At 31.8% G+C, this 26,973-nt stretch overlaps 1 protein-coding gene across 1 annotated transcript in view; it reads right to left on the reverse strand.

Moving 5' to 3' along the window:
* The window catches only part of LOC108905775 (receptor-type guanylate cyclase gcy-12-like), a 72,073-nt gene extending 45,890 nt beyond the window's left edge, over nucleotides 1-26,183 (reverse strand). The window contains exon 1 of the mRNA XM_023455387.1: nucleotides 25,869-26,183. The gene's annotated coding sequence lies outside the window, so the exon portion shown is untranslated. The remainder of the gene's footprint in view (nucleotides 1-25,868) is intronic.
* Between the last annotated feature and the right edge of the window lie 790 nt (nucleotides 26,184-26,973).

The raw sequence follows: 26,973 nt of genomic DNA on the forward strand, positions 1-26,973 counted from the left end.
GAATTTATTCTGATAAATTTCCAAATCACTTAAACGCAAGGCCGTTAAAAATGGTCGAAAGCTTTGCTTTTTCTTGTTTACTTCAGCATATTTTCGAAATGGTCGCCATCTCCTTATCCAACGGATGTTTTGTCGTTGTACTGGAAACAACATTCCAAAATTGTCTCGAATTTCGTTGCAATTCTTGCCTCATCACAATTGCCGAGTGCTAGTTCATAAATTAGATGCATGTCAGCATATTCGCTATAGAAATATTGCTCCATTATTTAGTCTATTGTACTCGATCAATCACACAATTTTCACAAGTGTTGTTAATAACGACATAAAAACGACTACATAATGTTTTATTGCAGAATTCTGATTTATTATTTCAAATGAGGTGTTATACAAAAATTGATTTTTTTTCGAAAACGGCCAATTTTATCGAAACAATTGTATAGTAAAAGAATGACCAAAGTATTTAAAAACTCAGTTTTTATCTCTATAAAATGCCACCTGTCAAAATTTTGGGCCAACGCGTGTGGTGGCAAGTCCGTTCCTGACTTCCCTGATAGTGTAAAACATCTACTGTAGTATGGCTTTATGCACCTTTGTGCTCTACATAAAATATTAAAATTTCATTAAATTATACAAGTTGGTTCAAAAGTTAGAATCGAAAAGGTATATCGCTGGGTACCTCTTTTTTTATGACAAACTAGGGTTATTTTGACCTCCCTACACTCTTCCGAGAATATGCCATATACTTACCAGACACCCTGTATATAACAAAATTCCGTTACAAATAACCGAAATGACTGAGTCGATTTAGGGGGAGGTTGGTGCAATCCTTATTAGAAATGAAATAATTCACCTCTCTTTCTTGGAAGATATTATACCTATGACTTTATTCGAGAAATGATCATTTAAGAAGTTACTTGTCTCCCTCTATGTGGTGGTATATAACATTTCTCTGTTCTATACACTGTAACTTCTAAACAAAAACGAATCGGACATATGTTCATATAAGAAAAAATGATTGAAATTAACCCAACTACCTCAGCTGTCAAAGTTTGTCATATAGCTTGTAGAACACCCTGTACATTGACCCAAGCTTCCCAGTTTATATAAATTAAGGAATACAAAAGGGTCAAATTAGCTTTATATGTCTTATATATCTCTTCTTACAACTATAAAAGAAGTAGATGGTCGCTGTGGAGTCGTCGCTGCAATCTCGAACAATACGCCCTCTCGCGGGCCTTACGGCCATTAAATGAGGCATTATGTCAGTAACAGAGGCCGTTCTAATTAATTGCAATATCCACAAGAGGCCATAAATAACACTATTATCCAGTACACCTACGAGTCCAGCGGAAACTTTCCATAAATCAACATTAGAAAGCCGTAAACACATTGCACCGATTTGCATAACGAGAAACTTATAGTTTATTGCACACACGCAGGAGATATCAAAATATCAAAGAAATGTAAATAAATATCGCGTTGCCGTAATGGCAAAGGTCGTGTATATAAAAAAAAATACTGTAGAGGCATCACTGAAATTACTTTCGACGCCTCTAGTGGGTAGATTGCTTGTTATAAAAAATATGTACTCGTATTCACTGTGTCCAAAAAATAAGGTGAATTACTTATTTAAAATTCGCGGGAAAGCATACAATTATTTTTTTGTAGGTTGGTAGTACTGTCCTTGATATCTATGCAGAGTTTCAAGTCTATATATTCAATTGCGGCAGATCTACTCGTGTTTTTGATTTTCACTATGTTTGATTTTGTTGAGCAAAGAATTTGCATTAAATTTAGTTTGTAGAACGTATATTCTGCCGCGGAAACGTCGAGGATGTTCCAGAAGGCATTTAGTGATGAGGTTATGTCGCAAAAAAATGTTTCATTTTTTAAACAAATTCACCTTATTTTTTGGACAATGGGTTTGTGACATGAAAAAATAAAGTGTAGATGTAAATTTTAATTTGAAGCTAAATTATATTATAAATAAACCGATTTTCATCAAGTTACCATCAACAACCATCTTTGACGCTCTATATCTCAAAAACAAAAAACGATAGGCCCGTGATCCATACGAAAAAATCGTCTTATTTTTTCATGTCATATCAACCCCAGATGGTTCCTTTCTCAAAAACGCCCTATATTTTATTTAGGCAACTTATACTAGATATCCAAATACAAAACTATTAATTTAACAAATATTTGTATTCGTGTCGATGGTACTTGGGTACAAAAACCTTTAAAAGCTTGTACCTAATTGTACATTATGTATACAAACATACAAACATTGCTAGATAAAAAACAGGCACATTATCTAATGAAATATTATTCGTTACTGCAACTAAGTAGGTTAGACAACATGCAATTACATAAACGACACAAAATTAAAATCGAATAAAGTAGTAATTTTTAGGGTACCTACATATACACAGGATGGCCGTTGAGGATAAATTATTCGCTGTGAATAAATATACATATAATGGCATTTATCTTTCAGTTATTTATTTCTCATTTGTAAATATTAGAAAGTGCTAGAACGAGTAATTTCAGCCGTTTGCATAGGTAATTGCACAAGGCTGTTATTATAAAATTCCCACAATTGCAACAATATCTTGGAAACTGAGCTACCAAGGCCGACAAAACAAACAAAAAAAAAGGTGTAATCACCACACGCCTATCATTCTGTCACGTCAACTTGCCTTGTAAAAAAAAGTAAACAAAGCTACTCTAGAGTAAACAACGGAATTTTTTTGTTAAATGGAAATGTATTTAGTAGGTAGTCTTGCTTCACTTGGTGCGTTACCCAGATGGTTTTTTAATTTTGTGGGGCCACAGAACTGCTTTTCAGAAAATGTAAATTCACTAATATTTCTGTCAACTTTATACATTTTTGGTGGGATAAAGACCGCGATTTTCTTAAGATTATGCCTAATATTTTTATAATAGGCCTCTTGCAGATGCCGGATTTATTAGTTCACATATTTAAATATGGCCTTATATAAAATTATTAATTATAAAATCTTTTGTGAACAATTCTACTCGAAAATCGACTAAATCGTACGTTGAAATTTGGAGATGAGCATCCTGTAGGGGCGTGTCGTAGAACGAGTTGCTATTGGTGCGACGTCATCGGTAAATAAACTGGCCGCTTCACATGAGAAAACGATGTCGGTCCTCTTACTTCTTAAAAACATTTATTATTTTTAGTTTACATACGATACGATAACGATACTGATGTGCTGTTATATTTACTAACTGGTTTCCATTCTATTATGTCGGTATACCTAAATATGCACCTATGTAGCAAAATAATTAAGTCTGTGTAGGTTTAGTTCAAGTGAGCTTACCGCGGGTAGCATATTATTTACTACCTAAATAATATTTTGAATCTAAATTTGTTATTTTAAATAATCATAATTAGTTTTTAGTTTTTTTAAAAATTCTTAAGAATATTTGTAACATGACCGAACAAGGTTATGCTAAAGCCCAGACAATTTACCGAATTCCATGATGATTGCGGAGTTTTTTCGAAAAGCATTTTATTTTCTTCGGCAAAAATAAGGGGAATAAAACCAAACAGGTATGTAAATGTGATTTATAGATATCTACATAAATTTATTTTAAAATACATTTTTTTCTGGCGTTTTTACTGATGTATTTTCACACATCGGTACAATGCACCATACAGTAATAGTATTATAACTAGGCGGTATCTGTTTTGGTTTGGGTGAATCGTATATTTACGGAGATTTTTGACTTTTCTGCTTTCAAATAACACTAGAAAAACGTGGGCTTAACTTTTGGCGGTACAATATGTTAAAAAAATTCGAAAAATGTCATATTTTTCTTCCTATTTAATTATGTATCTTTTCAAGAGTTCATTTTAGGCGAAAATGGAAGAGGCAAAAAATGTTTGAAATTCATTTTTTTTTTCAAAATATGACTAGTTACAAATCGACTGAATCATGATTATTGTAAAAATCGAAAAAATCGCCAAATATGGGGTTAAAAGACATTACTTTTTAGGGAATCTTTTTGAGGTCTTTAAATTGGGTTGGGACTTTCATACTTGGCTCAAGAAAACTTCAAGTTATGTAGAATCATCACACCAAATTTTATCAAAATTGGTTAGATAGATAATAATTTTGCAATCCAGATTTTGAAAAGCCAAAAATCTCCGTGGATATACGGTTTACCTAAATATGGACTTTTTGAAACAGATGCTATCTGGATTATATGGTTTAGAGAGATTTGTCATAGTTATTATAAGTTTAACTTTACAAATTTACAGTATATTATTATAAGGTATCGTACTGCTTATTGACACCACTCCACACATTTAATAACCAAAGCAGTCAGCTGCACTGTCGAAACACGTTATTGTATATGTCGCGCTTGCCATTAACTTACCGATGACGCCAAAGTATCGACATCCCAGTCCATGGCGTTTGCGCGCGAAGCGAACCGATTAAAACTTTAATATCTAATAACTTTTTAAAAATAAATTAATATAACAGAACCTTTACACATTGTTTGTAGCATTCAGTGTAGATACAAAAACTATTAAAATATTTTTTTCTGCATGAGGCCTATTGCAAGAATTATAACGTGTGCAATAATTGCAATTTGACGCGCTCAATCCGAATCCGAGGCCAGAATAGCTCTCTTTACACATTGTTTGTAGCATTCAGTGTAGATACAAAAACTATTAAAATATTTTTTTCTGCATGAGGCCTATTGCAAGAATTATAACGTGTGCAATAATTGCAATTTGACGCGCTCAATCCGAATCCGAGGCCAGAATTGCTCTATCACCATCTTCTTTAAATCGCGTAAAACCGCCCTTAAAGACAAAAAATGCGGAAAATCTCGCTTTGGGAGGGATTAACATTAGGTATAACTGAAAATGACTGTAAGACCATATTTATATAATATAATTAGTGCTATTACGACAATAATTAACTGTAGGATCGTATTCGATGCAAAGTTGAGCAAAAAGTTGTCGGTCTTTTATCAAAGGAAAATCGTGTCAACGTACAGAGGTAAAATGTAGTACATATGTGGAATTTAGGAAACAAATTGGATTTATAATAAATTACATTAAAAATAAATAGTTTATGAGAATAAAGGAATTTTTGTAGGAACAAGGGTGCCAGACCTGAACTGATCCCCTCGTCCCTTCATAATGTATAAAGAAATTATTCAATTTGTAAAACCCTTAAAAGCGTACTTCATTGGTTCCCTTGACAGGCGATGATTTATTACTTTGCATCGAATATGATCCTACTATAGATATCTTTAAAAGTATCAAAGGCATCTGACAAGGTCGTATCCTGAAAAAAAGTATTTTAAATAATACACCTGACTTAAAACGTCTAAATAATTAAATTTTTTTCTTTCACGATTTTAAGGAAAATTAAGTCGGTACAATACAAACCGTGCCGTACTTTCAAATTGCCGAGTTTCACTTTAATTAGCGACAAAAACGGGGGTAGATGGGAACATCGATAGCGCCGAGATTGAATGGAAGCCGACAGTCCCAAAGTCATCGTGGGCCGACTTGATTAATGAGAACTTTTCGCTTTTTTCGTTTCTTCCGTGATTTTCCGTCTCGACCCGGCGCGACGCCTACTTTTCACATTTTAATAGGATGATAATTAACTGTATCTTATTAGCCGGAAAACGTTCTTTATTGGGGTTATTATTTTTTATGCGACGTGGAAGAACTCTACCCCCATAAGTATATCTAACCAATAAATTTTAAATGTTTTTACTACGGACCACTTTTCTTCAACGCAGAAAGTCCAACCTCACAACGACACCGATCGGACTACCCCTACGCCCAGCGATCGCAACTGAACATTTGCTGCACTTTGAAATTTTGTACACTGTTAAATTATATACAGTTTCCTAACATCTAGCGTTGCACTACCGATTTCTTAAATATTTTCAATATTAATAATTACAAGATTTCACCAGTTAGGCTTGAACACACCTATGATTCCCGTAATTAAGCCAGAAATTGATTAACGAATTATAATTCATAATTATAACCTTGGAATTACCAACATCTCTTAATTATATTCTTTTCGACATTTAAATTAATAATTTCTAATCTTTTAAAAAAATTGGACGCCTTTTACATAAAACTAACACTTTTAAGAGCATGAGGATAGCAGACATTTTTGTACAGAATGGCATTTTCTCATAAATTTATAAAAAAAGGCTTTTCCCTAGGTTTTTCCTCTTCAGGATATAACACTATTAATCACAACCGTTGATTTTGCAAATTGCAATTTGCAAATTGCGGACGTACAATAATACTTGTCTCACAAATTAACCAGAATTCATAAGTCGGTCTCGCGGGTCCACTAGCAACTTTCCAAACGAAGAAATAATTGATCTAGATCGGGAAAAGTTACGTAAATAGGCGTTTTCCTTTCGCTTGTTTGTTATTGTGCGGCACCTCGGCTGCCGACCTTCGGATTATATTCTCCTGTAACTCTAATTTCTCTCACTCAAGAATTTCGACGAAATTAATCTAATCATCAACATTTTCTTTATAATTCACTTATTATATAAGAAAGTTTAAACTTGCAATGGATATATTTCATTCGGAATCGTCTTAATCTCGATAAAATATTCACAATCTCAGAGTTTGTTTATATTAAAATAGATAAGGGTGTTGCACCAAGCGTTCATTTTAAACATTACACATCACAGTAGGTTTTTATTTGGTAGTTAAGAAAAGTTGTAAAAACAAATAATGTTGATATATGTCATAACAAATTGATAATAATCATTATTGTAATAAAAATAGTAAAAATACAGTCCACTAAGCATAATACAATATCTTTAATTCAACACACAATCAATCCTGAGCTGCAAGAGCCCACAAGACGGGTTTGTAGCCAACAAAGGGTTTCAACTTGTATACCTACACTAATATCATTGATGTGCAGCTTGTAGTTGAGATAAGCTTTCAAACACTAAGCATTTTTGGAATACCATTTTTTATTTAAATTTATTTAAATGTCACCTTAAAATAAAAACATTGATACTAAAATTTGACAAAACTAAATAATGAATAGTCAGTCCAACGAGAGGACAATATACTCTTTTTTTTTGTGTCTGGTACCAATAATTCAGCGAGAGGACATTTAAATAAAGGGCTTATTTATTTACATTTCTAGATGAAGCCTGGTCTATTCACAGTCTAATTGTATCATTGTTGTCAGCTGTATAATTATACTGGAAATGTACTTAATATTTTTATTGCAATTTTCATCACAATTGTGGAAATTATTATTATAGGATAGTATTATTAAGTTATGCACACAATATTGTTAAATTCTGTACATATTAAACTATTTTTCATTTTTCATATTTGCCATGTTTGAAGACTTGGCAACTACGCGATAATTTGTAGCGTGTTCCTCGTTCGTTCTGCCGTGGTTGGCAGAATATGGCGTCTCTTGTTAGAAAATAGTTGCGATTTTAGTAAGTGAAACGTGATTAGTGTTTATACATGTATTTTGGATAAACTTTTAAGGTGTGAACATGGTTAGACAGTGCAGAATTTGTAAGAAATTGGATTATAAACATCCACATAAGCTATCCTTCCACTGGTAAGCGTGCTTGAAGGTGACTTTGGAATGTATATGCAACTATGGCCATTATCGTGCGTGTGGGTAACTTTTATTTGAATAACGGTAAAATTTTATAAAACTGACTTAAATTTTTGCTGAAATAGTAAGAAAACAATAATATAAACCACGTTTGGCCATTAAAATCAAAGGAAAATGCTGCAACACAAATAAGTTACAGACATTATTTATATTTAATGTATTTATAGGTATTTCAATGTTATCCCTTATACCCAACATTACAAATTTTAATCATTCATCATTTTCATTTTCCTCTACGACAAAAACCTTTTCAAAAATATATTTACAATTTTACTAAATGCACGAGCATAAAAACTGAATAAATACAACAGCAAAAATATGGTGGTGGTTCACTTATACATAAAAATACCGAAGATGCAATCGACTGAAAGTTGCATTCATTCAATCATTTGGGAATATATTTTTATGTCTCTCTGAAAATTTGCCTCAGTATTCTAAAAGTGAAATGTGAACGTTTTTAGGATGCTTGGGGATGGTGCAACAAGAAAGAAATGGTTACAGTTATTGGGATTCCAAGGAGTTATAAAAATATTATTATATATTATAAAAATACTGAGTAGCTGTTGAAATATATTGACTTAGGACTATAAAATATTTTATTTTGACCCATCCAAAATGTACGACATTGGAGATGTAATCACGCGCATCAGTTGGATGAAAATAAAGCCCTCTGCTTTTCCCTTGTCTAGCTTCACCCAACATATGAGATAGACTGTGACATGCATAGTCCCCTTTATTTAAATGTCCTTGATTTTTTCAATAACACTTAGCAAATGTTTTTGCGGTGCAGTAAGGTGAATACTGATGCTGCAATTTCACTTTTACGCACAAAAAGCTACGGCTAGACTAGACGAGCGACAGACACTCGTTCTTGTCAACATGCGACATCAATTACATAAATTTGTCTGTCACCTACCATGGCGGCGTGATGAAAACGAAAACAGACTTTCGTTTCAACGAGACGCCTTGCGAAATCCAGAATTGTGACCAGCGAACGTCGCCTTTTCATCGGAATGAATGGAACTTAGCTGGGAATGCACATATCACATATCCAGTTTCCAAGAACGGGGCCACCCAAATGACGGTAAACGTGCAATTTCACATGCCGAGTTTCGGTGCGCCGATGCACTTTCCGCAGTGCCTTTCTCTTATAAGCCCGTTTATTGAATCACGAGGCAGTCGAGACAAGCGCACAGTGATGCAAATCGGCATTTTTTGACACCGCATGTACATGAACTTGCTTCAACTTTGGTTTTTGGTGGCGAAAATTCGAAATATTTGAAATTATTCAGTTTTCTTGGCTGAAAACGAATATAGGTATTGCATTGTCGAAACCAGGAGTATTGGCTTTGGTGCATAGGTTCATGATTCATAAGTTTATGGTTTATTCCAGTCGAATTATGTAGTTTGAACGTGAAAAAATTATTAGTAGACATTTTATTGTACTTTATGACGAAGAAGGGTACGTAGAATGGTAATATCAAAAACTAACTCGAAAGAAGTGACTTTAAGTTGGCAAAATGCAAATAAGTGGCAAATCTACGTATTTTTCCATTTTTTTACTACCCACGAAAATCTAGACAATCTATCGGAAAATTAGTCATTTTATGTTGTAGGCACTTAAACTACCTACAATTTAAGTATCTAAAGTTATATTTTACAGATTTGTTAACTGCAAAATAAAGGTCGAACGCGGAAAAATCAGTTTTCGAAAATTGCGCATTATTATTGCAAAAAGCGATTGGACGTTGATGAAATGTATGGAGAAGACGGTCAATCCAAAGACCAACAACGTAAAAGGCCGAATTGATTGACCGTGGAATTGTTATTCGAGGTATTTGTTAATTAATTTCGTTCGTTTTTTGCAACTAATTGTTTAATTAGGTACTATTAGGTTAATTTTAGAAATATCGTAGATTAAGTTTTAATTGTTCCAAAGAAACGTAGCGAGAAAGAAAAATTTCAGAAAGTGCAAAACAGCGTTATTAACAAATTGTCCCAGGATCAAGCAAAAGCCGCTCGGGAATTCGCTCTTTTAGCATTAGATAGAGCTTATTTTTACGGTAATTAAGAGAAAAAGAGAAATCACCTACGCCTCTTTGTACCCAAGATACTTAAAAGTAGGTAGGTAGTTTCTGAAAAACATAAAAAAATTGTTTTATCCACATGTAGACTGTCGAGCGAAATTTGATGCGAAAAATGTCGATTTGCAAATATACCTATATAAAAAAATCAATAAATAGATGTAATAAAACACAAGCTATTACACTTTTCTTGTTTTTTTTGCGCAAGTATTAGATCAGGAAGCATTATAAAAACGCACCGTAATTAAACAAAAAAAAATCAATTCAAGCTCTCCAATCAAGTTTTGTTCAATATTTATGCCGTTTGAAGTTCTTAGTTGATATGAAATTCTCAATGATTGTCTTTGCAAAAAGTTTGAAAGAACGTGTAACTACATATAAATAAATCAACTTCTAACTTTATTTTTATTTATTTTGTGACTTCTCATTGAATTATTCTATAAATGAATATCCATATTTAAATCACTCATTGTTAAAACAACATACCGACAAAAAAAAACCTGATTTCAAAATATAAACGACTAATTTTCGTATCATTTGTAACAAATTTGGGAAATATAGTCAGCTAATGTCGTTTCGAATGCAAATAACAATAAATGTCAACTAGATACATTAACTACACAAATTAACATCACATATTACGTTAAGTGTTTTTTTTCCTGGAGACCATCGCATACGAATTGAGATATTTCAATTCTAATGGTGGTATTAACGTCCAAAAATGAGCCGTTAAACATTTTTACGATTGCTTAAATTAATTTTCTGAATTAAATTTGCCCACAGTTGTTAAATCAATTATTTTTCACCAGTTTCAATACGAATGACGAAATTAAACAATATTCAAACTTAAAATAGCAAACTCTATAGCAAACATAACAAAGAAGAGTGATTCAATTAATTTTTGTCAAAACCTTGTCAATTTGAGTAAGGATTTTCATTTATCAAAAGACAATCTTCTTTCCTGCTGACTTCCACAACAATCCGAGCGAACAGCCATCACTTTGATGGATTGAACAGCGCGGTTTGTCAAAAAAAAATCTGTACGGATCGTATACGTAGTATATTTAGCCTAATAGCTTAATCTGTAATTGGAATCTCTATAAAATTCCCGCCACTTTTCGCGTCGGACTTGTTCGGTCTTATTAGATCGTAGATTAGTAACAGTATTTTGCATTTTGAAATGTCTATTGTCAAAAGTACAATACGCTAACAGATCCAGTTTCAGATAAAATATGTACACATTCACCGAACGCTTCGCAAATTGCTTAGGAAAGTTCGTTAAAATTGTTCGCAGCAATAAAAAAGTATCCACAATAAAAACAGCGTACAGTTACATTTGCTATCAGCGTTATTTTAATAAAAAAGTTAGAGTAATGTTAATTATTTTCCATTTTAATTAAATCTGAATTTTAAAACAGTTTTATTGATAATTTTAAACAAACACTGGCGTACTATTTTATTTAGAAAAATATGCCACCGATAGATACCCTGTATCTCCGCCACTGGAACATGTAAATTTTAGGAAAAGTCCTCAGATTCTGGACAATATTTCCATAAATACATGTGCCCAATTTCAAATTATTTCGCTTACCTACTAGTTTTTAAATTACATAAATAAAAAAATTTAAAATATTTTTTAAGTTTAACACCCCTGTATCTTTTTAGATAAAAACTTTATACGAAAAACCCTTAAAATTCATCAAAGAATAATAGTTTAATTTTTGGTGACCGTTTGTTAATCACCCTGCGTATGCATATAAATATAAGACAATAAAAAATTGTCACTAAACATACCTAAAAATTTAGAATTTCATCTTGTTTTTGAAACTTAATCAAATTCAAGGTTACAAGTTTATTTCAAAGCATATTGTATTTAGAAAATAGACGCAATCCTTAAAATAACCGCATTTTTAATATGTATATCCGAGATAAATTTCGAAATTTTGTCGTAGATGTAAAAATCTGAATAGGTAAAAATAATTGTACGACTTGACCTGATCTTCTTGGCACAGAAATTTATTTACCCATTTTTTTTGTAAATAGTTTAAGTATGTACTACAAATTGGCACAATACCCAAATAAATCAACAAAAACATTTACTGAATGTTACAAAGTAGTAATTATAGACCCCGTCAGCTGATGAACAGTCGCTAAGTATGTTTTCCTACGCGGATGCTTTGTGGTTTGTGGTTATGTAAATGTTACGTATTTACAGTACAGTAAAAACTTTGCAATGGAGTTTTCATAGAAAAGCTAAGTAACAGGGATCTATATAAACCGGACATTTTAGGATTCCCATTAATGTCCGTTATTAGATTAATAGACCAAGCAAATTAAATTTTTATTCGAAAAAAGTCCTATCCACTAGATTATTGTAAAATTGTCTAAAGGAACATAATACAAGACATCTCTCGTCTCGTGAGTCAAAAATTTTTATTAGCTAACTTTTCTATTTAAACAAATAAGTGAGGAAAACAGTTTTTTCACTTTGCAGGGAAAACCATCAATTTTAGCGAAAAGTGACTCANATCGTCTTATTACATATTTTTGTATATAAGATTTATTTACTTTTATCAGATCAGCTAGTTAAGGTAGCTAAGGAAAATTATTGACAAAAAAATCAAAATTTTTGTGTTAGCAGAAAAATAAACATAGTTATTTTGAGGCCTCATCCTTTTCAAATTTAATTAAGTATATCAGTAAGAATTTAAAATATATTATTTATGTTGCGATAAAAGTACATCGTCAACGTAGGCAACGGCTCGAAAGGAAATTTCATCCTACATACTAACATACGAGTAAAAAAAGTAGGTTGTGAAATAATCTAATATGACACTCACTGTGAGCTACCCTGTATATTTATGTTACTTTATTGTTATTGTTATCATTGCACTATTATATTATTAATAGATATAATTCAAACTACAAGTATTGTTAAATAAATTTGCACGTTTTACATGAAGCCCAGGTACATACATTATGTACATACATAAACCGGAGTGGCGCGTAAAATTATGGAGTTTTTGCAAAATTTAACTAACAAACAATATTAGTCGTTATTAATTAACGTTATTAATTAATCGTCGTCGTTATTAATTAATTAAAAAATATTAGTCGTTATTTTGAGATTGACAGTGGATGTCAAACAAAGGTAAAAATAACTTTTTATTATTTTAAATAATCAATCGAATGGTATAGAAACAAATTGTTTGTCATTAAAATTAACGATTAAAAAATTAAAATTGATTACCTTTTATTTAAAATAAAAAATATACACTTATCTATTTTTCTGAAAAGAAAGTTTTTATTTATTAGAGTAGGATTAAAAAAAATAATTCAATCATTTTGCTGCTAGTTGTGGATTTTTTAAAATTTCTGAAATCATCCCTTAACTTGTGCCCCTCTAACTGTTATTTTCGAGTTATGTTGAAAAAAACAGTATTTAATTTCAAAAAAATGCAACAAATCACATTAAAGATTTTTGGCGCGCGTCGTATATTAAGCGGGATCCCTAGAGGCGGCCTTCTTACAGCAGACAGCCTGTATAACTCGATAAAAACCTCTAATTACTAATTAACACTTTAGGATCGTTCACAGACAGTTAAGGTAATAATATCAGACGATTCACTTTTTATTAATTTCTGTTTTTCATTCAGCATCTTTACTTAAAGTGAAACGTCTAAACACAAAATGAAAATGACGAACGAATTCGTTAGTGAACCAATCTAGCGATGTTGGATTTTTTCATTCGACATCATTCACTCGCGCTCCGAATGAACGAAAAATGAAATGTTTAAACACAAAATGAACGTTCACTCGACTTTGATCAGTTTTGGTTTCGCCTCCGTAGCGAATGGAAAAGAGCAGATAACGTTTATTCGTTTGCCATTTTGTATATGTCTTGTGGACGTGCAATGAAACAACACTCAAGTGATCGTTCATCCGATTACACCGTCTGGTATCACCTTTACTTTGCACATAATTCGAGAGCTTTAAGTCGATCGCGATACGTATAGTCCAATTAAATGAACCTTTAAATCGCAATTTTGGTCAACTTGCCTGAAGTTAGTTTGATGTATATAAATAATAACAATAAGTGACAATAATCTTTTTTCCAACCCCGGCCAGGGGTGAAAACAATTAAATAGTTGTGACTGCTTTGAATAATGAACTAATTGTGGTTAACAGTGGACTGTATTTTATTTTTGATGCAAATATGAATTACATGACAAAAAACGTGTTGTCACGTCACGACATTTATTAGCCAACCAACATTTTTTAAGAAAACTGTGAAACTAGCATGCGGTCACAGAGGCGTACCTAGGACAAGCTGCAACGATAATTTGACAAACCTTCAAATTCTAAATAAAAAATGTTTTGTCACATTTCCTTATTGGAGTAGCCGTTTTCGAACAATCAGCAAAAACAACGAAAATAATCTGCAGTCGGCAGGAACTAAAAGAAGCTAAAATAGCAATAGTAGGCCTTGGATATTAAACAAAAATTGTGTTGTTTGAAATGAGCTATCATTATACCCCAGGAAAATTAGCGAAAATAAAAGAGAAACTCGAAAAAAGTCCTATCCGCGAGATTATTGTAAAATTATCTAAAGGAACATAATACAAGACATCTCTCATTTCGTGAGTCAAAAACTTTTATTAGCTAACTTTCCTTTTTAAACAAATAAGTGAGGAAAACAGTTTTTTCATTTTGCAGGGAAAACCATCAATTTTAACGAAAAGTGACTCACAGACAGCTTGTAGGTAGTAAAATTATTTACAAAATGAGACTTGTTAAATTAAAATCGGTTAATAAACAAAAAAATTATTGCAAAAAAATAAGAAAATTGACCAAGTTTAAATTGATACGCGCTGTAAATTTTGCAATATCTCGGCTTCTATTCATCGTAGAAACTTATTTATTTTTTTTGAACTATGGTAGCTCGACGAAAAAATAACAATGGGCATATTTACGAATTCGTAGAATAGCTCGGAAAAAAATAATCTTTTATAATTAATGTTTTTTAATTTACAAAAATGTCACAAAAATTATTTTTAAACGAAATATTAATAAAAATTTCAATTTCGGAATTATTTTTCTATTATTAAATAAATAAATGAAGCTATCGTCCATCCCTACAAGCTGTCTGTGAGTCACTTTTCGCTAAAATTGATGGTTTTCCCTGCAAAGTGAAAAAACTGTTTTCCTCACTTATTTGTTTAAATAGAAAAGTTAGCTAATAAAAGTTTTTGACTCACGAGACGAGAGATGTCTTGTATTATGTTCCTTTAGACAATTTTACAATAATATAGCGGATAGGACTTTTTTCGAGTTTCTCTTTTATTTTCGCTAATTTTCCCGGTGTATAAGTATATCAAAAATGATTAGCAAATAACAGCAACATAACTCCAAAACAACTTAACTGGTAAGTTTGAGGTACACGTATAGATATAAATAGTAGTTTCTGGAAATAAAATTATTTTGTGATGATCATGAACACGCACAAAATAATCGTTATCTCGTTATCGGACTGCTGCAACTGCGCATGTGCTTTAAATCAAATTCTATAATTATGTCCTGATAACAGTTAAAAACGCTTTTGTGTATGCAGTTGCATCGGACGAATTATCTCGCTTCTGAATAATATTTATTTGTTCTATAAATATATTTCGAACCTGTTCAAGAAGGTCGTTTATCAACTCCAATAATTGTTTACCGCGAAGAGAAGATGCGTTTTTCGCTTTTAGCACAAACACAGTTATTTCTGGGATTCTGGGGAGTTTGTAAATAATCTGCATTTACCAGAACGCGTTGGTAGCAATGACCAATCCAAAAAATATCAGAGAGGCGTAGTATTCATTTCATTTGACTTGTTAATCGTGTTTATCGACTCAATATTCGGCATTATGTGAGTTGAGAAAGTACAGAGTATGCATTCTGCAATTAAAATTGTTAAAATATGTCATTATTTTGTGAAGAAAATACGCTATTAACAGTTTTTAAGATGCTGATACGTACACCTGAAATAAGATATTCGGAAAGAAATTAAAAGTAGAAAATACAATTATCCTCGCAATTATCTGATAGAAAAACGACTTTCAATATTGTTTAACACAAATTGGTTCTTGTTAATGCTAGTCTAAATCCAGTAAAAATTACGTAAAAGGAACCACTCAGTGCAACCTTACATTAATAGCATCACCGCACTTCTATTAACGTTTCGATTCATTTATTATCTGCGCCGTAAAAATTGTTTTTTTTTGCGATAAAATTCGATAAACGATTAAACTAAATTGTTTCGAAATAAATGGGATTAAAGAGAATACGAAAAAATGCAGGATACGAAAAAATGCAGTCAATTTCGTACTATTGAGAAATATTATTTTACAATGCGAAATCAATTATTATTCTCGAATTATTTATAGAATTGTTTTTGTTTTTAATTAATGCCAAAAATTTGAATTGAATTTGAACGTTTATATCAGTACACTGTGTTTTAACCAAATTTTAACCTTGATTGCGATATAAAATCAAACCAAAAAACCGAAACAAGGAAGACATTATTTTGTACCTACTCTATTTTCATTTTTTCCAATTTTCCAATAAAAAAAAACGTTTACCCACGCGTTTACAGGAATTTTATCTTTGTTGATTTGCGAAATTAAAATCGCAAATAACGTTTGCACTACCTAATAACTCCTCGAAGAAGCTTTGCCCGTAAGTAAACCCTTCCGTTGGGTACGTGCACATTCGAGAGAACGGCTTTTTATCCGCCGCGGGTGCATATTCGTTCGCAGCAGGGCAATAACTCAAAGGGGTGAGCCATGTGTGGCATCCCCGATGGGGCCGCTGCTGTCGGTATCGTCCTTACGCAGCGGTGCGTCGCCCTCGCATCCGGCCTTGCCTGAACGGTTAATGAATGGCCTCCGAGAATGTTTTCTCGAGATACACAACATTCCGAGTCGTTAACTTACCCAACGAATCTGACAGCTTATCGTGTCCGTGCAGCGAGGAGAGATAAAACGAAACACACTGTACACTGAGAGGTAGGTAGTTGATATTCGTGGCATGGCGATGTAAGAATTTGGCTTGAAATTCCATCTGAGGGATGTGGCCATCCAAATTACATCATTTGAAAGTCCTCTTTTTTCGCAAAGGTTTTTATACAGGGTGTTTTAGGATTATGTCGACAAACTTTAAGGAGATATTCCTCATAAAAATATAAGAAAAAATCAAGTATAATTTTTTTTCCAGAAACGCTTCATTTTCGTAATATAGGGCGTTAAAGATTTTTTAAAAAATTCGAATTTTTTAAATAACTTCTAAATGAAGAAGGCTATTTAAGCCAAATTTGCTTATAAGATACCATTTTTCCATAGAAGTAGAAGTCCCGCAAGCAACCAGTGGCGGAGTTATGGGGACTCATTAAATTATAAAAAAAAATTAATACGGCCCTACTGAAAATAAAAAATGATGCTGTTTTTACATAGAACAGTTTGTTATTGACAAAAAGTGTACATTCACTTTTTTTCCTAACTCTTATAGTTTCATGGCAAAATTGATTTTTCGGAAGGGTGCTTCTGGATTGTGTCGATAAACTTTAAAATGAACCTCAACAAAAATTTTCGTGGCCCGCACGTTCACCGGACTTGACACCGATGGATTATTTCGTTTGGGGTGCTGTTAAACAAAAAGTTTACGAGGTGCCAGTTGATACCCTACAACAGGGGTTCTCAATCTTTTTCAAAGACTGTACCCCTTAATGAAAAATTAAAATTTTGCGTACCCCCTTGTTATGTATGTATGTAGTTGAAAACCCAATAAGAATCTTTACAGCAGTATTTGAAAGTTCTTGGTACTCCTTTCCAACACCGATCCAAAAATCTAACAACGTAGCACTCAAATATTTTTTTAACGTCGGATCACATGATAGTTCAATCAGTTGTTCCTTCTGGAATGTTGTCATAGCGAGACAAACCCGAGGGGTGGATAACTCAATAAAAATTTGTACACAGATTTTAAATCCCAATTAATTAGGACTGATTTAAGTACTATTTTTCAATTATCCAGATTTAACATGATTTAATTGAGAAATTAAGAGATTTAAATTGAGATTTAAAAACTTATTAAATTTGATTTAAGGACATTTCTTTGGATTTAAGGAGATTTAGTTAGATTTAAGGTACTGGATGGTGATTTATATTGATTTAAAAGTGATTGGACCAGAAATTTAACACAAGTCAATATTACTGACATTGTTTTTGCCTCAGTTAAAATGATTTTACTAATGTAAATTACCAAAGTGGAAGCAACTTCCAATTATCAATGTTTTTTTTTTTATATTTGCTTACTTACACTATACACGTGAAAATAAGCTGCAAATATAAAATAATGTTTAATAAGTTTATGTTATATTTCTATATATTTTTAAAATCTTTATACATGTTCTCAATCTGTACTGTATATCTTTTATTTGTAAAAGGTTCGTTTCCACATATGAGAATTGGTCCATAAAAAATAAAATCTCTCTACGTCCTGAACGTCTTCTTTTTTGGCCATATACAGGGTGTCTCATAATTAGTGTCCAATAATTTACTACTAAATTCTATTGCCAACAATAAAAATATGTTTTCATACATATAAACATGGGTCGATAAATGCTTCCTAAGATAGCGCCTAAATGGGACCTCAAGAAATTAATTTTTTTTAAATATTTCCGAAACGGGTTGAAGGATAATTATGCATTCTGACACCATCAACGCGCATTAAAAGTCGAAATAGATTATGATAAAATTTTTGAAAAATATTAGTCAGGGGCGTCTCAATTGGGAGGGTCGTTGGCTAAAATTTGCTCCAATATTTTTACTTGTCGAAATTTTCAAATTCAGATGCCAACGTATAATGAACTTCACTTCCTCTACAAAAAAAGGTACTCTTTATTTCTTTCGATAAAATGCTCCATTTCCGAGAAAAATGGATTTAAGCATTTCATTACATTACCTTAATAAAATTTAAAAAATTTTTCTTGGATACCTAAAATACCACTATGAATTTTGATATGTCATCATTGTAATGTACAATGTGAAAAGTGCTTAGAGCTGAAAGCACTTAAAGCTAGCGAATTTCGTTAGCTTTGCTTATGCATGTTTTGGCTATTGCGAATTAAGGAGGAAGTTTATGGTCTTATGAAAATTTAAATCACGATTTAATAGATTTATAAATATTTTTTGGCGATTTATAATGATTTATAGGAATTTAAAGGAATTTTAATAGATTTAACGCCTCCAAAGGTGATTAAATAGATCTAAAATTATATAAATTGATTTATAGTATTGATTTAATAAAATTTATAGAGATTTAATTTGATCTGAGCTAAGAATGTACACGGATTTAAGGGAGTTATCCACCCCTCGGACAAACCTATTGCACCTATTGGTTCCAAGTAACCCGACCACACAAGTATTCAATTAGATTCCATTATTAAATTATAACCTTGCGTGATTGCGAAACGGAAAGAAATAAAAATGGTTTAATTTTTCATTAACCTGCCCCGCGTACCCCCTGAAAATTTTCCACAGTTTGAAAACCCCTGCCCTAGAAGATCTAAGACAGCGACTAGTCCAAGCGTGTCGAGAATTAACTCCAATTCAGTGTCGATCGGCCACTACCTCCATAATTAGAAGATGTCGTGCTTGTCTACAGTCCGGAAGCGCCCATTTTGAACAAAATACTTTTTAAATCATTTCATTTTTGATTCACTTTACGCTTTGTCTAGGTATAATATTAATTGGTAATTTTTTGGTTGTTTCAATTTACAAATAAATTTTCATTAATTGTTTGCCATCTTATTTTATTTAAAAGTACACAACACAAGTAAATGAAGTGACTACAAACCGCATGAGAAAATTTAGGAGTTTTGCAAGGGTCGTTACGCTGTCGCATTACGACATAGTCACATTAGATGTTAGGTACTTAAATATTTCTATTGCTTTCATCATTTTTTTTTCTAAAAAAAAACACCCTATATCTTGTAGTATAACACCACCCTAGGTTTGACAAAAAATAAGTAAACGTAGTTGTGGCCAAAAATATGTGATCGTCATAAGGACTACCTACGTTGTGTGTATCAATTTTTAATTGACCGAAAGGCGCTGACTACTAACTTTGTAGAGGGGATGCATGGTTTAATTATACAAAACAAAAGCAGAGTAAATACACCTAACTTTTATTGACATACAATTCAAATTATACATGTGACAAATAGAAAGAACAACAAAAACATTAACAACCATTAAACATAAAAGGAGAGTGCCAGGCTCACCTAGAGCTCCTGCGGGAAAAAGCATGGCAGAGAAACCCACGATCGTTGCTCTTACCACCCAAATATAAATACAAAAACAACCACTAACCAAAGGCATACATTAAGAACCTTTGCTAATGATAATTAAAACAACTTATTTACTGTCTCACTCAATGTCATCTCACTCAAGTCTGACATACACACTTCCGAGTAAAACTGAAGAGGTTTGGTGTTAGTTAGCCGGCAGAGCCGGAAGGTACTGGAGTCCCATACGGGAAGCAATCCAGCTATAGTTGAGATTCGGAAGATCTGTTAGCAATTCTTTTTTTGTATTTAATTATTCTTTTTTTCAGATTCGTTCCTCACGGGCGAAAATGTTAGTGAATTCAACAAGGCCCTTATATGCGTCTTGACATAAAGTGAGCACAAGAAATCAAAGATAAGCGTAATCATGATAAAACAAATTAAATGTGAAACAAAGAAGTTGTTTTGCAATATCTGGGCAGACACGACAATATATACATATTTTAACATGTAATAAATCATGAACAATCGTTAATAATAATTGTAACAATTTTACGTTAGAAAAATATACGCCCCTGAGCATAAAACAATGAAGGCTAAACATACACAAAGAATTATTATCATGAAACTTTTTCCGAACAACGCAATCATAACAAAAACAAGTTAGATGTGAACCAAAGAAGTCGTTATTGTAATATCTGGCAATCAGTACAATATATATATTTAACATGAAATAAATAATAGGCAAACTTTAAGAATAATTATAACAATTTTACCTTAGAAAAATATATGCTCTTGAGCATAAAGCAATGGAAGCTAAACATACAAAGAATTATTATCATGAAACATCTATAATCATCACAATCATAAGATTACATAGAACAATTAACAACAAAGTACTAAAAAAATATTACCTGCTAACTAATAACACATTAAACACTTAATTTTCTACTAAGTTTATATTTTCCGCACTACACTGATCGTCTTACTACCTATCTGTACACTGTTCTCACTTCAACTGCCTATCTTCAACTATTTAGGCTTCCTTCCAGAATTTCCTACGTAAGTGCTTGTTTTTTGTGCTTCCTTCTATCGACCGTTAATATTACTTTTTCTTTGTTATACAACACCTATGTAACAGGTGACGTAGAAGTTGATAAGATAAGTACGGTTTTACACAATCTCAAAAACGAAGCATCTCCTAAATAATTTTAATACTATTGGTTAAACCCAAGGGAAGGGGAGACAAAAAGGCTTGTTTGACTCACACGTACTCGAGACTAATACCAATTTTAATAGATACTATATTTTTTTAGGTTTTATGAGGAACGTCTTCATAAAGTTTATCGACAGAATCCAGAAGCACCGTTTCGCAAAAATCAATTTCGCCATGAAACTATAAGAGTTAGGACTTTTTGTCAATAACACACTGTTCCATCTAAAAACGGCATCATTTTTTATTTTCAGTGGGGCTGTATTATTTTTTTTATAATTTAATGAGTTTGAGTCCCCATAACTCCGCCACTGGTTGCTTGTGGGACTTCTACTTCTATGGAAAAATGGTATCTTATAAGAAGATGTGTCATGCCAAATTTGGCTTAAATAACCTTCTTCATTTAGAAGTTATATAAAAATTCCATTTTTTTAATCTTTAACGGCCTATATTTCGAAAATGAAGCGTCTCGACTTAATCCTGAAACACCCTGTATATTTCAAAAGGTACAAGATAGTACGAAAAATAAATACTAGCTGGTCAAAGTTCTAGCGATTTTGTCATAAACATTGAAAGTGTTTTCTTTTCCACGACAACGTTGATAGAATCAGTAACAGACTTGATCAAACCAGTGGTTTTCTCTATAAATATCATTTTATATCTTTTGAACGAAAAGGGATATAAAAAAACTTGTTTAACAAAAGTTGTGAAATTGGGAAAAATAATTCCGAAAACTCTCCAATACGGAATTTTACGTCAAATAGGTAGTTGTCCATCATGCTGTAAAGATTTCCCCCGGTTTTTTATTTCGTTTCCGAATCCTGTAATGACATGTCATACAACAATTTAAGCAAAAATACTCCTACATGAACATGGACCCAAAAACGCTTTAAAAAAAGCTACAAGTTGATAAAAATGGATTGCCAAAAACATTTTTTTTTTAACTTCCAAATGTTCTCATAAATTTTATTTTCTTATTTTAATTGATATTATCTCCCAGCAAAGTTTAAAAACAACGTTAATTTTGATTTTCATCAAAATGTTTGACGTTAATTTTGTTAAAAACAGTACGGACTATCCAAGTCGAGAACACAACGGCCTTTGTGTGTATTTTAAAACTCAATTAAAAAAAATAATTATTTTGCCAAATCTGCGACGGGCACTTTCTTTAAGTGACACTTCCTGTTTCCTGCCTCGCTTTGGCAACTGTACTTATATTTGATAGAGCATTTAATAGACTACTTACCTACTTGCCTGTAAAAATATCTAATAATCGAAAAAACCGTGTAAAAATTTGTAACCGCAATGCAGTAATTCTTGTGGTGTTTCGTGCGGTGAGCATAGAAAGTTGTGCTCGAGATTTCGCTTTTTGCTTTAGCTGTATCTTTCACAACAAAGTATACACATGAGACATTTTAATTCTTGCACTTCTTGCACTGACGTTTTGTATGTGTTGAAATCTGACATATAAAAATGTAGTGTAATTTTAGTAGACAATGTAGATATGCAGGTATATCTCTTATAATTATGAAAACTAATTAAAATCTGTTCCAAAACAAAGCGTCATAGGTATATAAATGAGAACCTACTTATCGGGTACGGATGATAATCGGCGAAAATTGCGCAGGATGTTCCCAAATTAGTTTACAGCTTCCATAATCCCACTTTAGTGCTTCCGGTGTTGTTGGGCGAAGCTTCCGAGATACGTATGTAGTTTGGATACTCTTAAAAAAATTGCATTTAAGACTAAGATACCTTCTACGTTAAAAGATATGTTTGTAATTATGGCTAATAGCTATAAGTATAATAATTCTTTATAATAGCTACCCACTATTCGCAGAACGTCGTTTTAACATCGGTTTTAACTAAATAAACGCCCACGAATTAAAAATATCGAACTAATGAATAAAAATTGTAATATTATAAAAATAATATGTATCAAGTAGATTCCAAAAACATCACATTTTTAATCAGGGGAAAATTACTTTCTTCAGACTTTTCCCCTTGCGTTAGGAAAAAAATTATTATTATCTAGTATTTTTTTATGCACATATTTGCGAGACCCATTTTTTTCCTGCTTGGTTTCATTACTTTAGTATTCCACGAGGAAGAACTCAAATTTTAAGGACACATTCTTCGTAAGTAGAAATAATAAAAAACCCCGGAAAAACTGTTCACGTTTTTTTTTTTTTAAGAATGCGTAGGTAACAAAATTCGATTCGATTATATTTATACAGGGTGTCCCATTTTTAATTATAAAACTGCAGATAGAACTTCCAAAAATAAAAAGGTGCCCAAAAAACGTTGTTTACTGAAAATATCTCGAAATATTTACTGAAATAATAGAAGTATTTGAATCAAACTTGGTGGACGTTGTATTTTGTCAAGATTCTATAAAATATTGCAATATCAAGACGAAACCAGACATTGAGCGACAACGTCATTAAGAACGTCAGTATTTCGACTCCACTGATGAATACTTTGCAAATTCGAAAAGTTTATTCGATTCCCAATTGTTTCAAAGCAAAAAATATCAACTGAACTTTTATGGAACATTTGACTCAATGTGTACGTCATGAACACCAAATTTAGTTCAAATAGTAGGTAAATGCCTTTAACCTTTCAACACTCAAGTGGTGTTAAGTTATTTTAAATGTTGGAAAGGGTCGAGATTTTAAAATAAGTTTATGAAACAAAGTAAATAGGTACCATTATTTTGCATTGTTCTATGCCCGCTCCCGAAGTATGATAGACTAAAACTATGATACCCTATAAATTTAATAAATTTTAAAACAATTTTAACTCGAATTTCAATCGATAGTTTAATGTATAGAAAAGCTGAATCTGAAAAAGCATGGTACAAAAATATTCATAAACATAAAATATGTGTAAACACATCAGTTTGACATTGTTATAGCACGAAAAATAAATAAAAAATAGCATAAAACTTTTAGTCCCGCTAGCCATGTTTAAAAAGGATGCAAATTAAATAAAAATAATTTTCATGTAAGAGGAAGTATGTTTTTTTTACTAAAAAAAAAGGAATATGGTTGTATGTTGGCATGTAAATCGAAAACCAACGTTAGTCTTCAAAGTTTTCTGTACTTTTTATTTAAATTTATTCATGCAATAACAATAGATTATGTTTACATATTTTTAATGTTTATTTCATGTTTATTTGTTAGTACTTTTACATATCGACCTCATTCAAATTTAGTTCTCATACTTGTTAATCGATTATTTAACATTTCTTTGAAAAAACTGTTATTCCTGTTGTAAAATAAATTACTATTACGCAATTTGTGATTAAAAAATATAAATTTTGACAAGAGCATTTTTTTAAACACGTATCGCTTTAACTGGGTGGATATACAGGGTGTTTATTAAGTACTTGTACAAACTTTAAAGGGTAAACTTTTATCTAATTTTAAGATAAAATGTGAATATGAACATGGGTCCGCAATTTAGTCTTAAATTATCTAAATTTGTCACATCGCAATACAATCAATAAAAGACGCATTTTTTCACTAGTTTTTTTTAGAAACAGGTTTAACTTTAATATTAAACCCGTTTTTTTAACAATACAGCTGCTTTCAGCGACAAATACTAAGAGTACCTTTTGTCCGTAAAATTGAATGAAAAATAGGTATGTTTAGTCAAAAATGACATAGTTCGACACAAAAAATTTATGGTTATTTAAATCCAAGTATAGTTCTTCCGAAGTCATATGTTCATATGAACTTTTTATCTTAAAATTAGTCAAAGATTCACCCTCTAAAGTTTGTACAAGTACTTAACAAAAACCCTGTATACTTCAAGAACCTCATTGACGCAGAAGTTACGATTCACGAAAAAGTTTACCTACGGCAGTAGCAACTACAATCAAGACTAATTGTAAAATACGTAATTAGCATGGTCGAACTGCTAAATGCTGTCAAAAATGTAATTTTAACTCAAAGACTTCGGGATTTGCGATCATCCTTCGAGCTGCGGGTTTCAAATAAAATTATTCGGGTATATGAACAAAAAAAATTAATAATTTCTTTGGCAATTCACAGCGACAACAAAATCTAAACGTCAATATCGCATATTTGGGCATTATTTAAAAGATTCAAAACAAAAATATTTAACTCGATATTTAATAACAGTAGGTACATAAAGGTACAACATATAGAAATCAGGAAAAATTATTATATTTTCCAAATACTTAGATTGGATTTTTAGTTTTATAAATATCATTTTTAAGAAGACTTTCTTTACAACAAATTGTGGTTTTCTACGCTATAATAAAATGGCATGGCCAAGTAGATGGGAATTTAGAATAAAACCGGTTCGGTCCGTCTTCTACGAAAAAACAATGGAATTTTGTTTTTACGATCCAAAAGACCAAAGAACCAAAACAAAAAATGAAACGTTTCAAATCGAGTAGATAAGGAAGCTATCGGAACGGCTTATTTCAACACAAAGATTTCAAACTCGAAACTTTAAATGTTCATCAAAAAGTCGTAAAAACAAAATTGCATCGCTCATTATCGGGGCAAAGAAGCGTATTCACTTACAAATCTCAGCTAATTAATCCAAAACAGAGGTTAGGTCGAGTGCATCAACACAAGGAAACCGTTCTCATCCTCTCATTCACGAAATGCACTCACTAGCACAGAACTGCATCACACTAGTATCGCGACACAGCGATGCACACTATACTTCGACGCGCGCCGAAAAATACAAAAAGAATTTGTCACCTCAAAAATAGATCAGTTTTTCTCATTACGGAAGGAAAATACGCGTTGATAAGATGCGACGACGTGAAAATTGCACGTGTAACACAGTTAACACACAACAATAACCGACAGTAAACTGAACGTCTCGCGTCTCGCTGCTTACTAACCAAGCTACGCTACGCCAACCGTTCTGACCAATCCAATGAGGCTGCAGTAAAAACAAACGAGGCGATGTTGTCAGGTTGTTCAGCGCGGTAAGAAACTGTGGATTTTTGATCGTGCAAGGAAAAATTATTAGAAATACTATAACCAAGTATTTAAAAGGTTCTAAATTCTTCAAAATTTGTGATTATTTTCGATAAGTGCGAACTTTTTCACTCTGAGATTTTTTTTATAGAAAAGTGTAGTTTTTTTCGAAAAAAAGTTTCAAATAAACGTTGTTCAAAATTAAATTTCGTACAAAATTGTTCCTATGAAAATTTCGATGTTCGCTATAGTTTTCCCGTATATTTGAATTTGTTTTGCGACAGCCATGAAGCAGTTTTACATAAGAAACTTAAATATGGAAGTCCATTGAAAATTGTTAAAAATAATAAATAAAAAATTATGAATAAATAAAAAAATATATATTGATATACATACCTATCTTTTTATTATACCTACCTTTGCAGATCTAGAAAATTGTTTTCCTATAGTCATAAAATTTAAATTTTTAATTTCATTAGGTATACTTATTATGTTTTACTTTAAAAAAAAAACAGATTTTTCTGCAAAATATTAAAAAGCACATAATTGTTACGTATACACTGAAAAACCTATAAAATGATACATTTGATGCTTATAAATATTCAAACCTCAAAAAACTAAGATTTTGTAAGAATTTTCTGCATTCTTTTTTCTCTAATTCACTTTCGTTATTTAAAAATGAATTGACCATTATGGC

The sequence above is a fragment of the Anoplophora glabripennis genome, unplaced genomic scaffold (genome assembly GCF_000390285.2).
Source record: "Anoplophora glabripennis isolate ALB-LARVAE unplaced genomic scaffold, Agla_2.0 scaffold269, whole genome shotgun sequence".
Taxonomy (NCBI): domain Eukaryota; kingdom Metazoa; phylum Arthropoda; class Insecta; order Coleoptera; family Cerambycidae; genus Anoplophora; species Anoplophora glabripennis.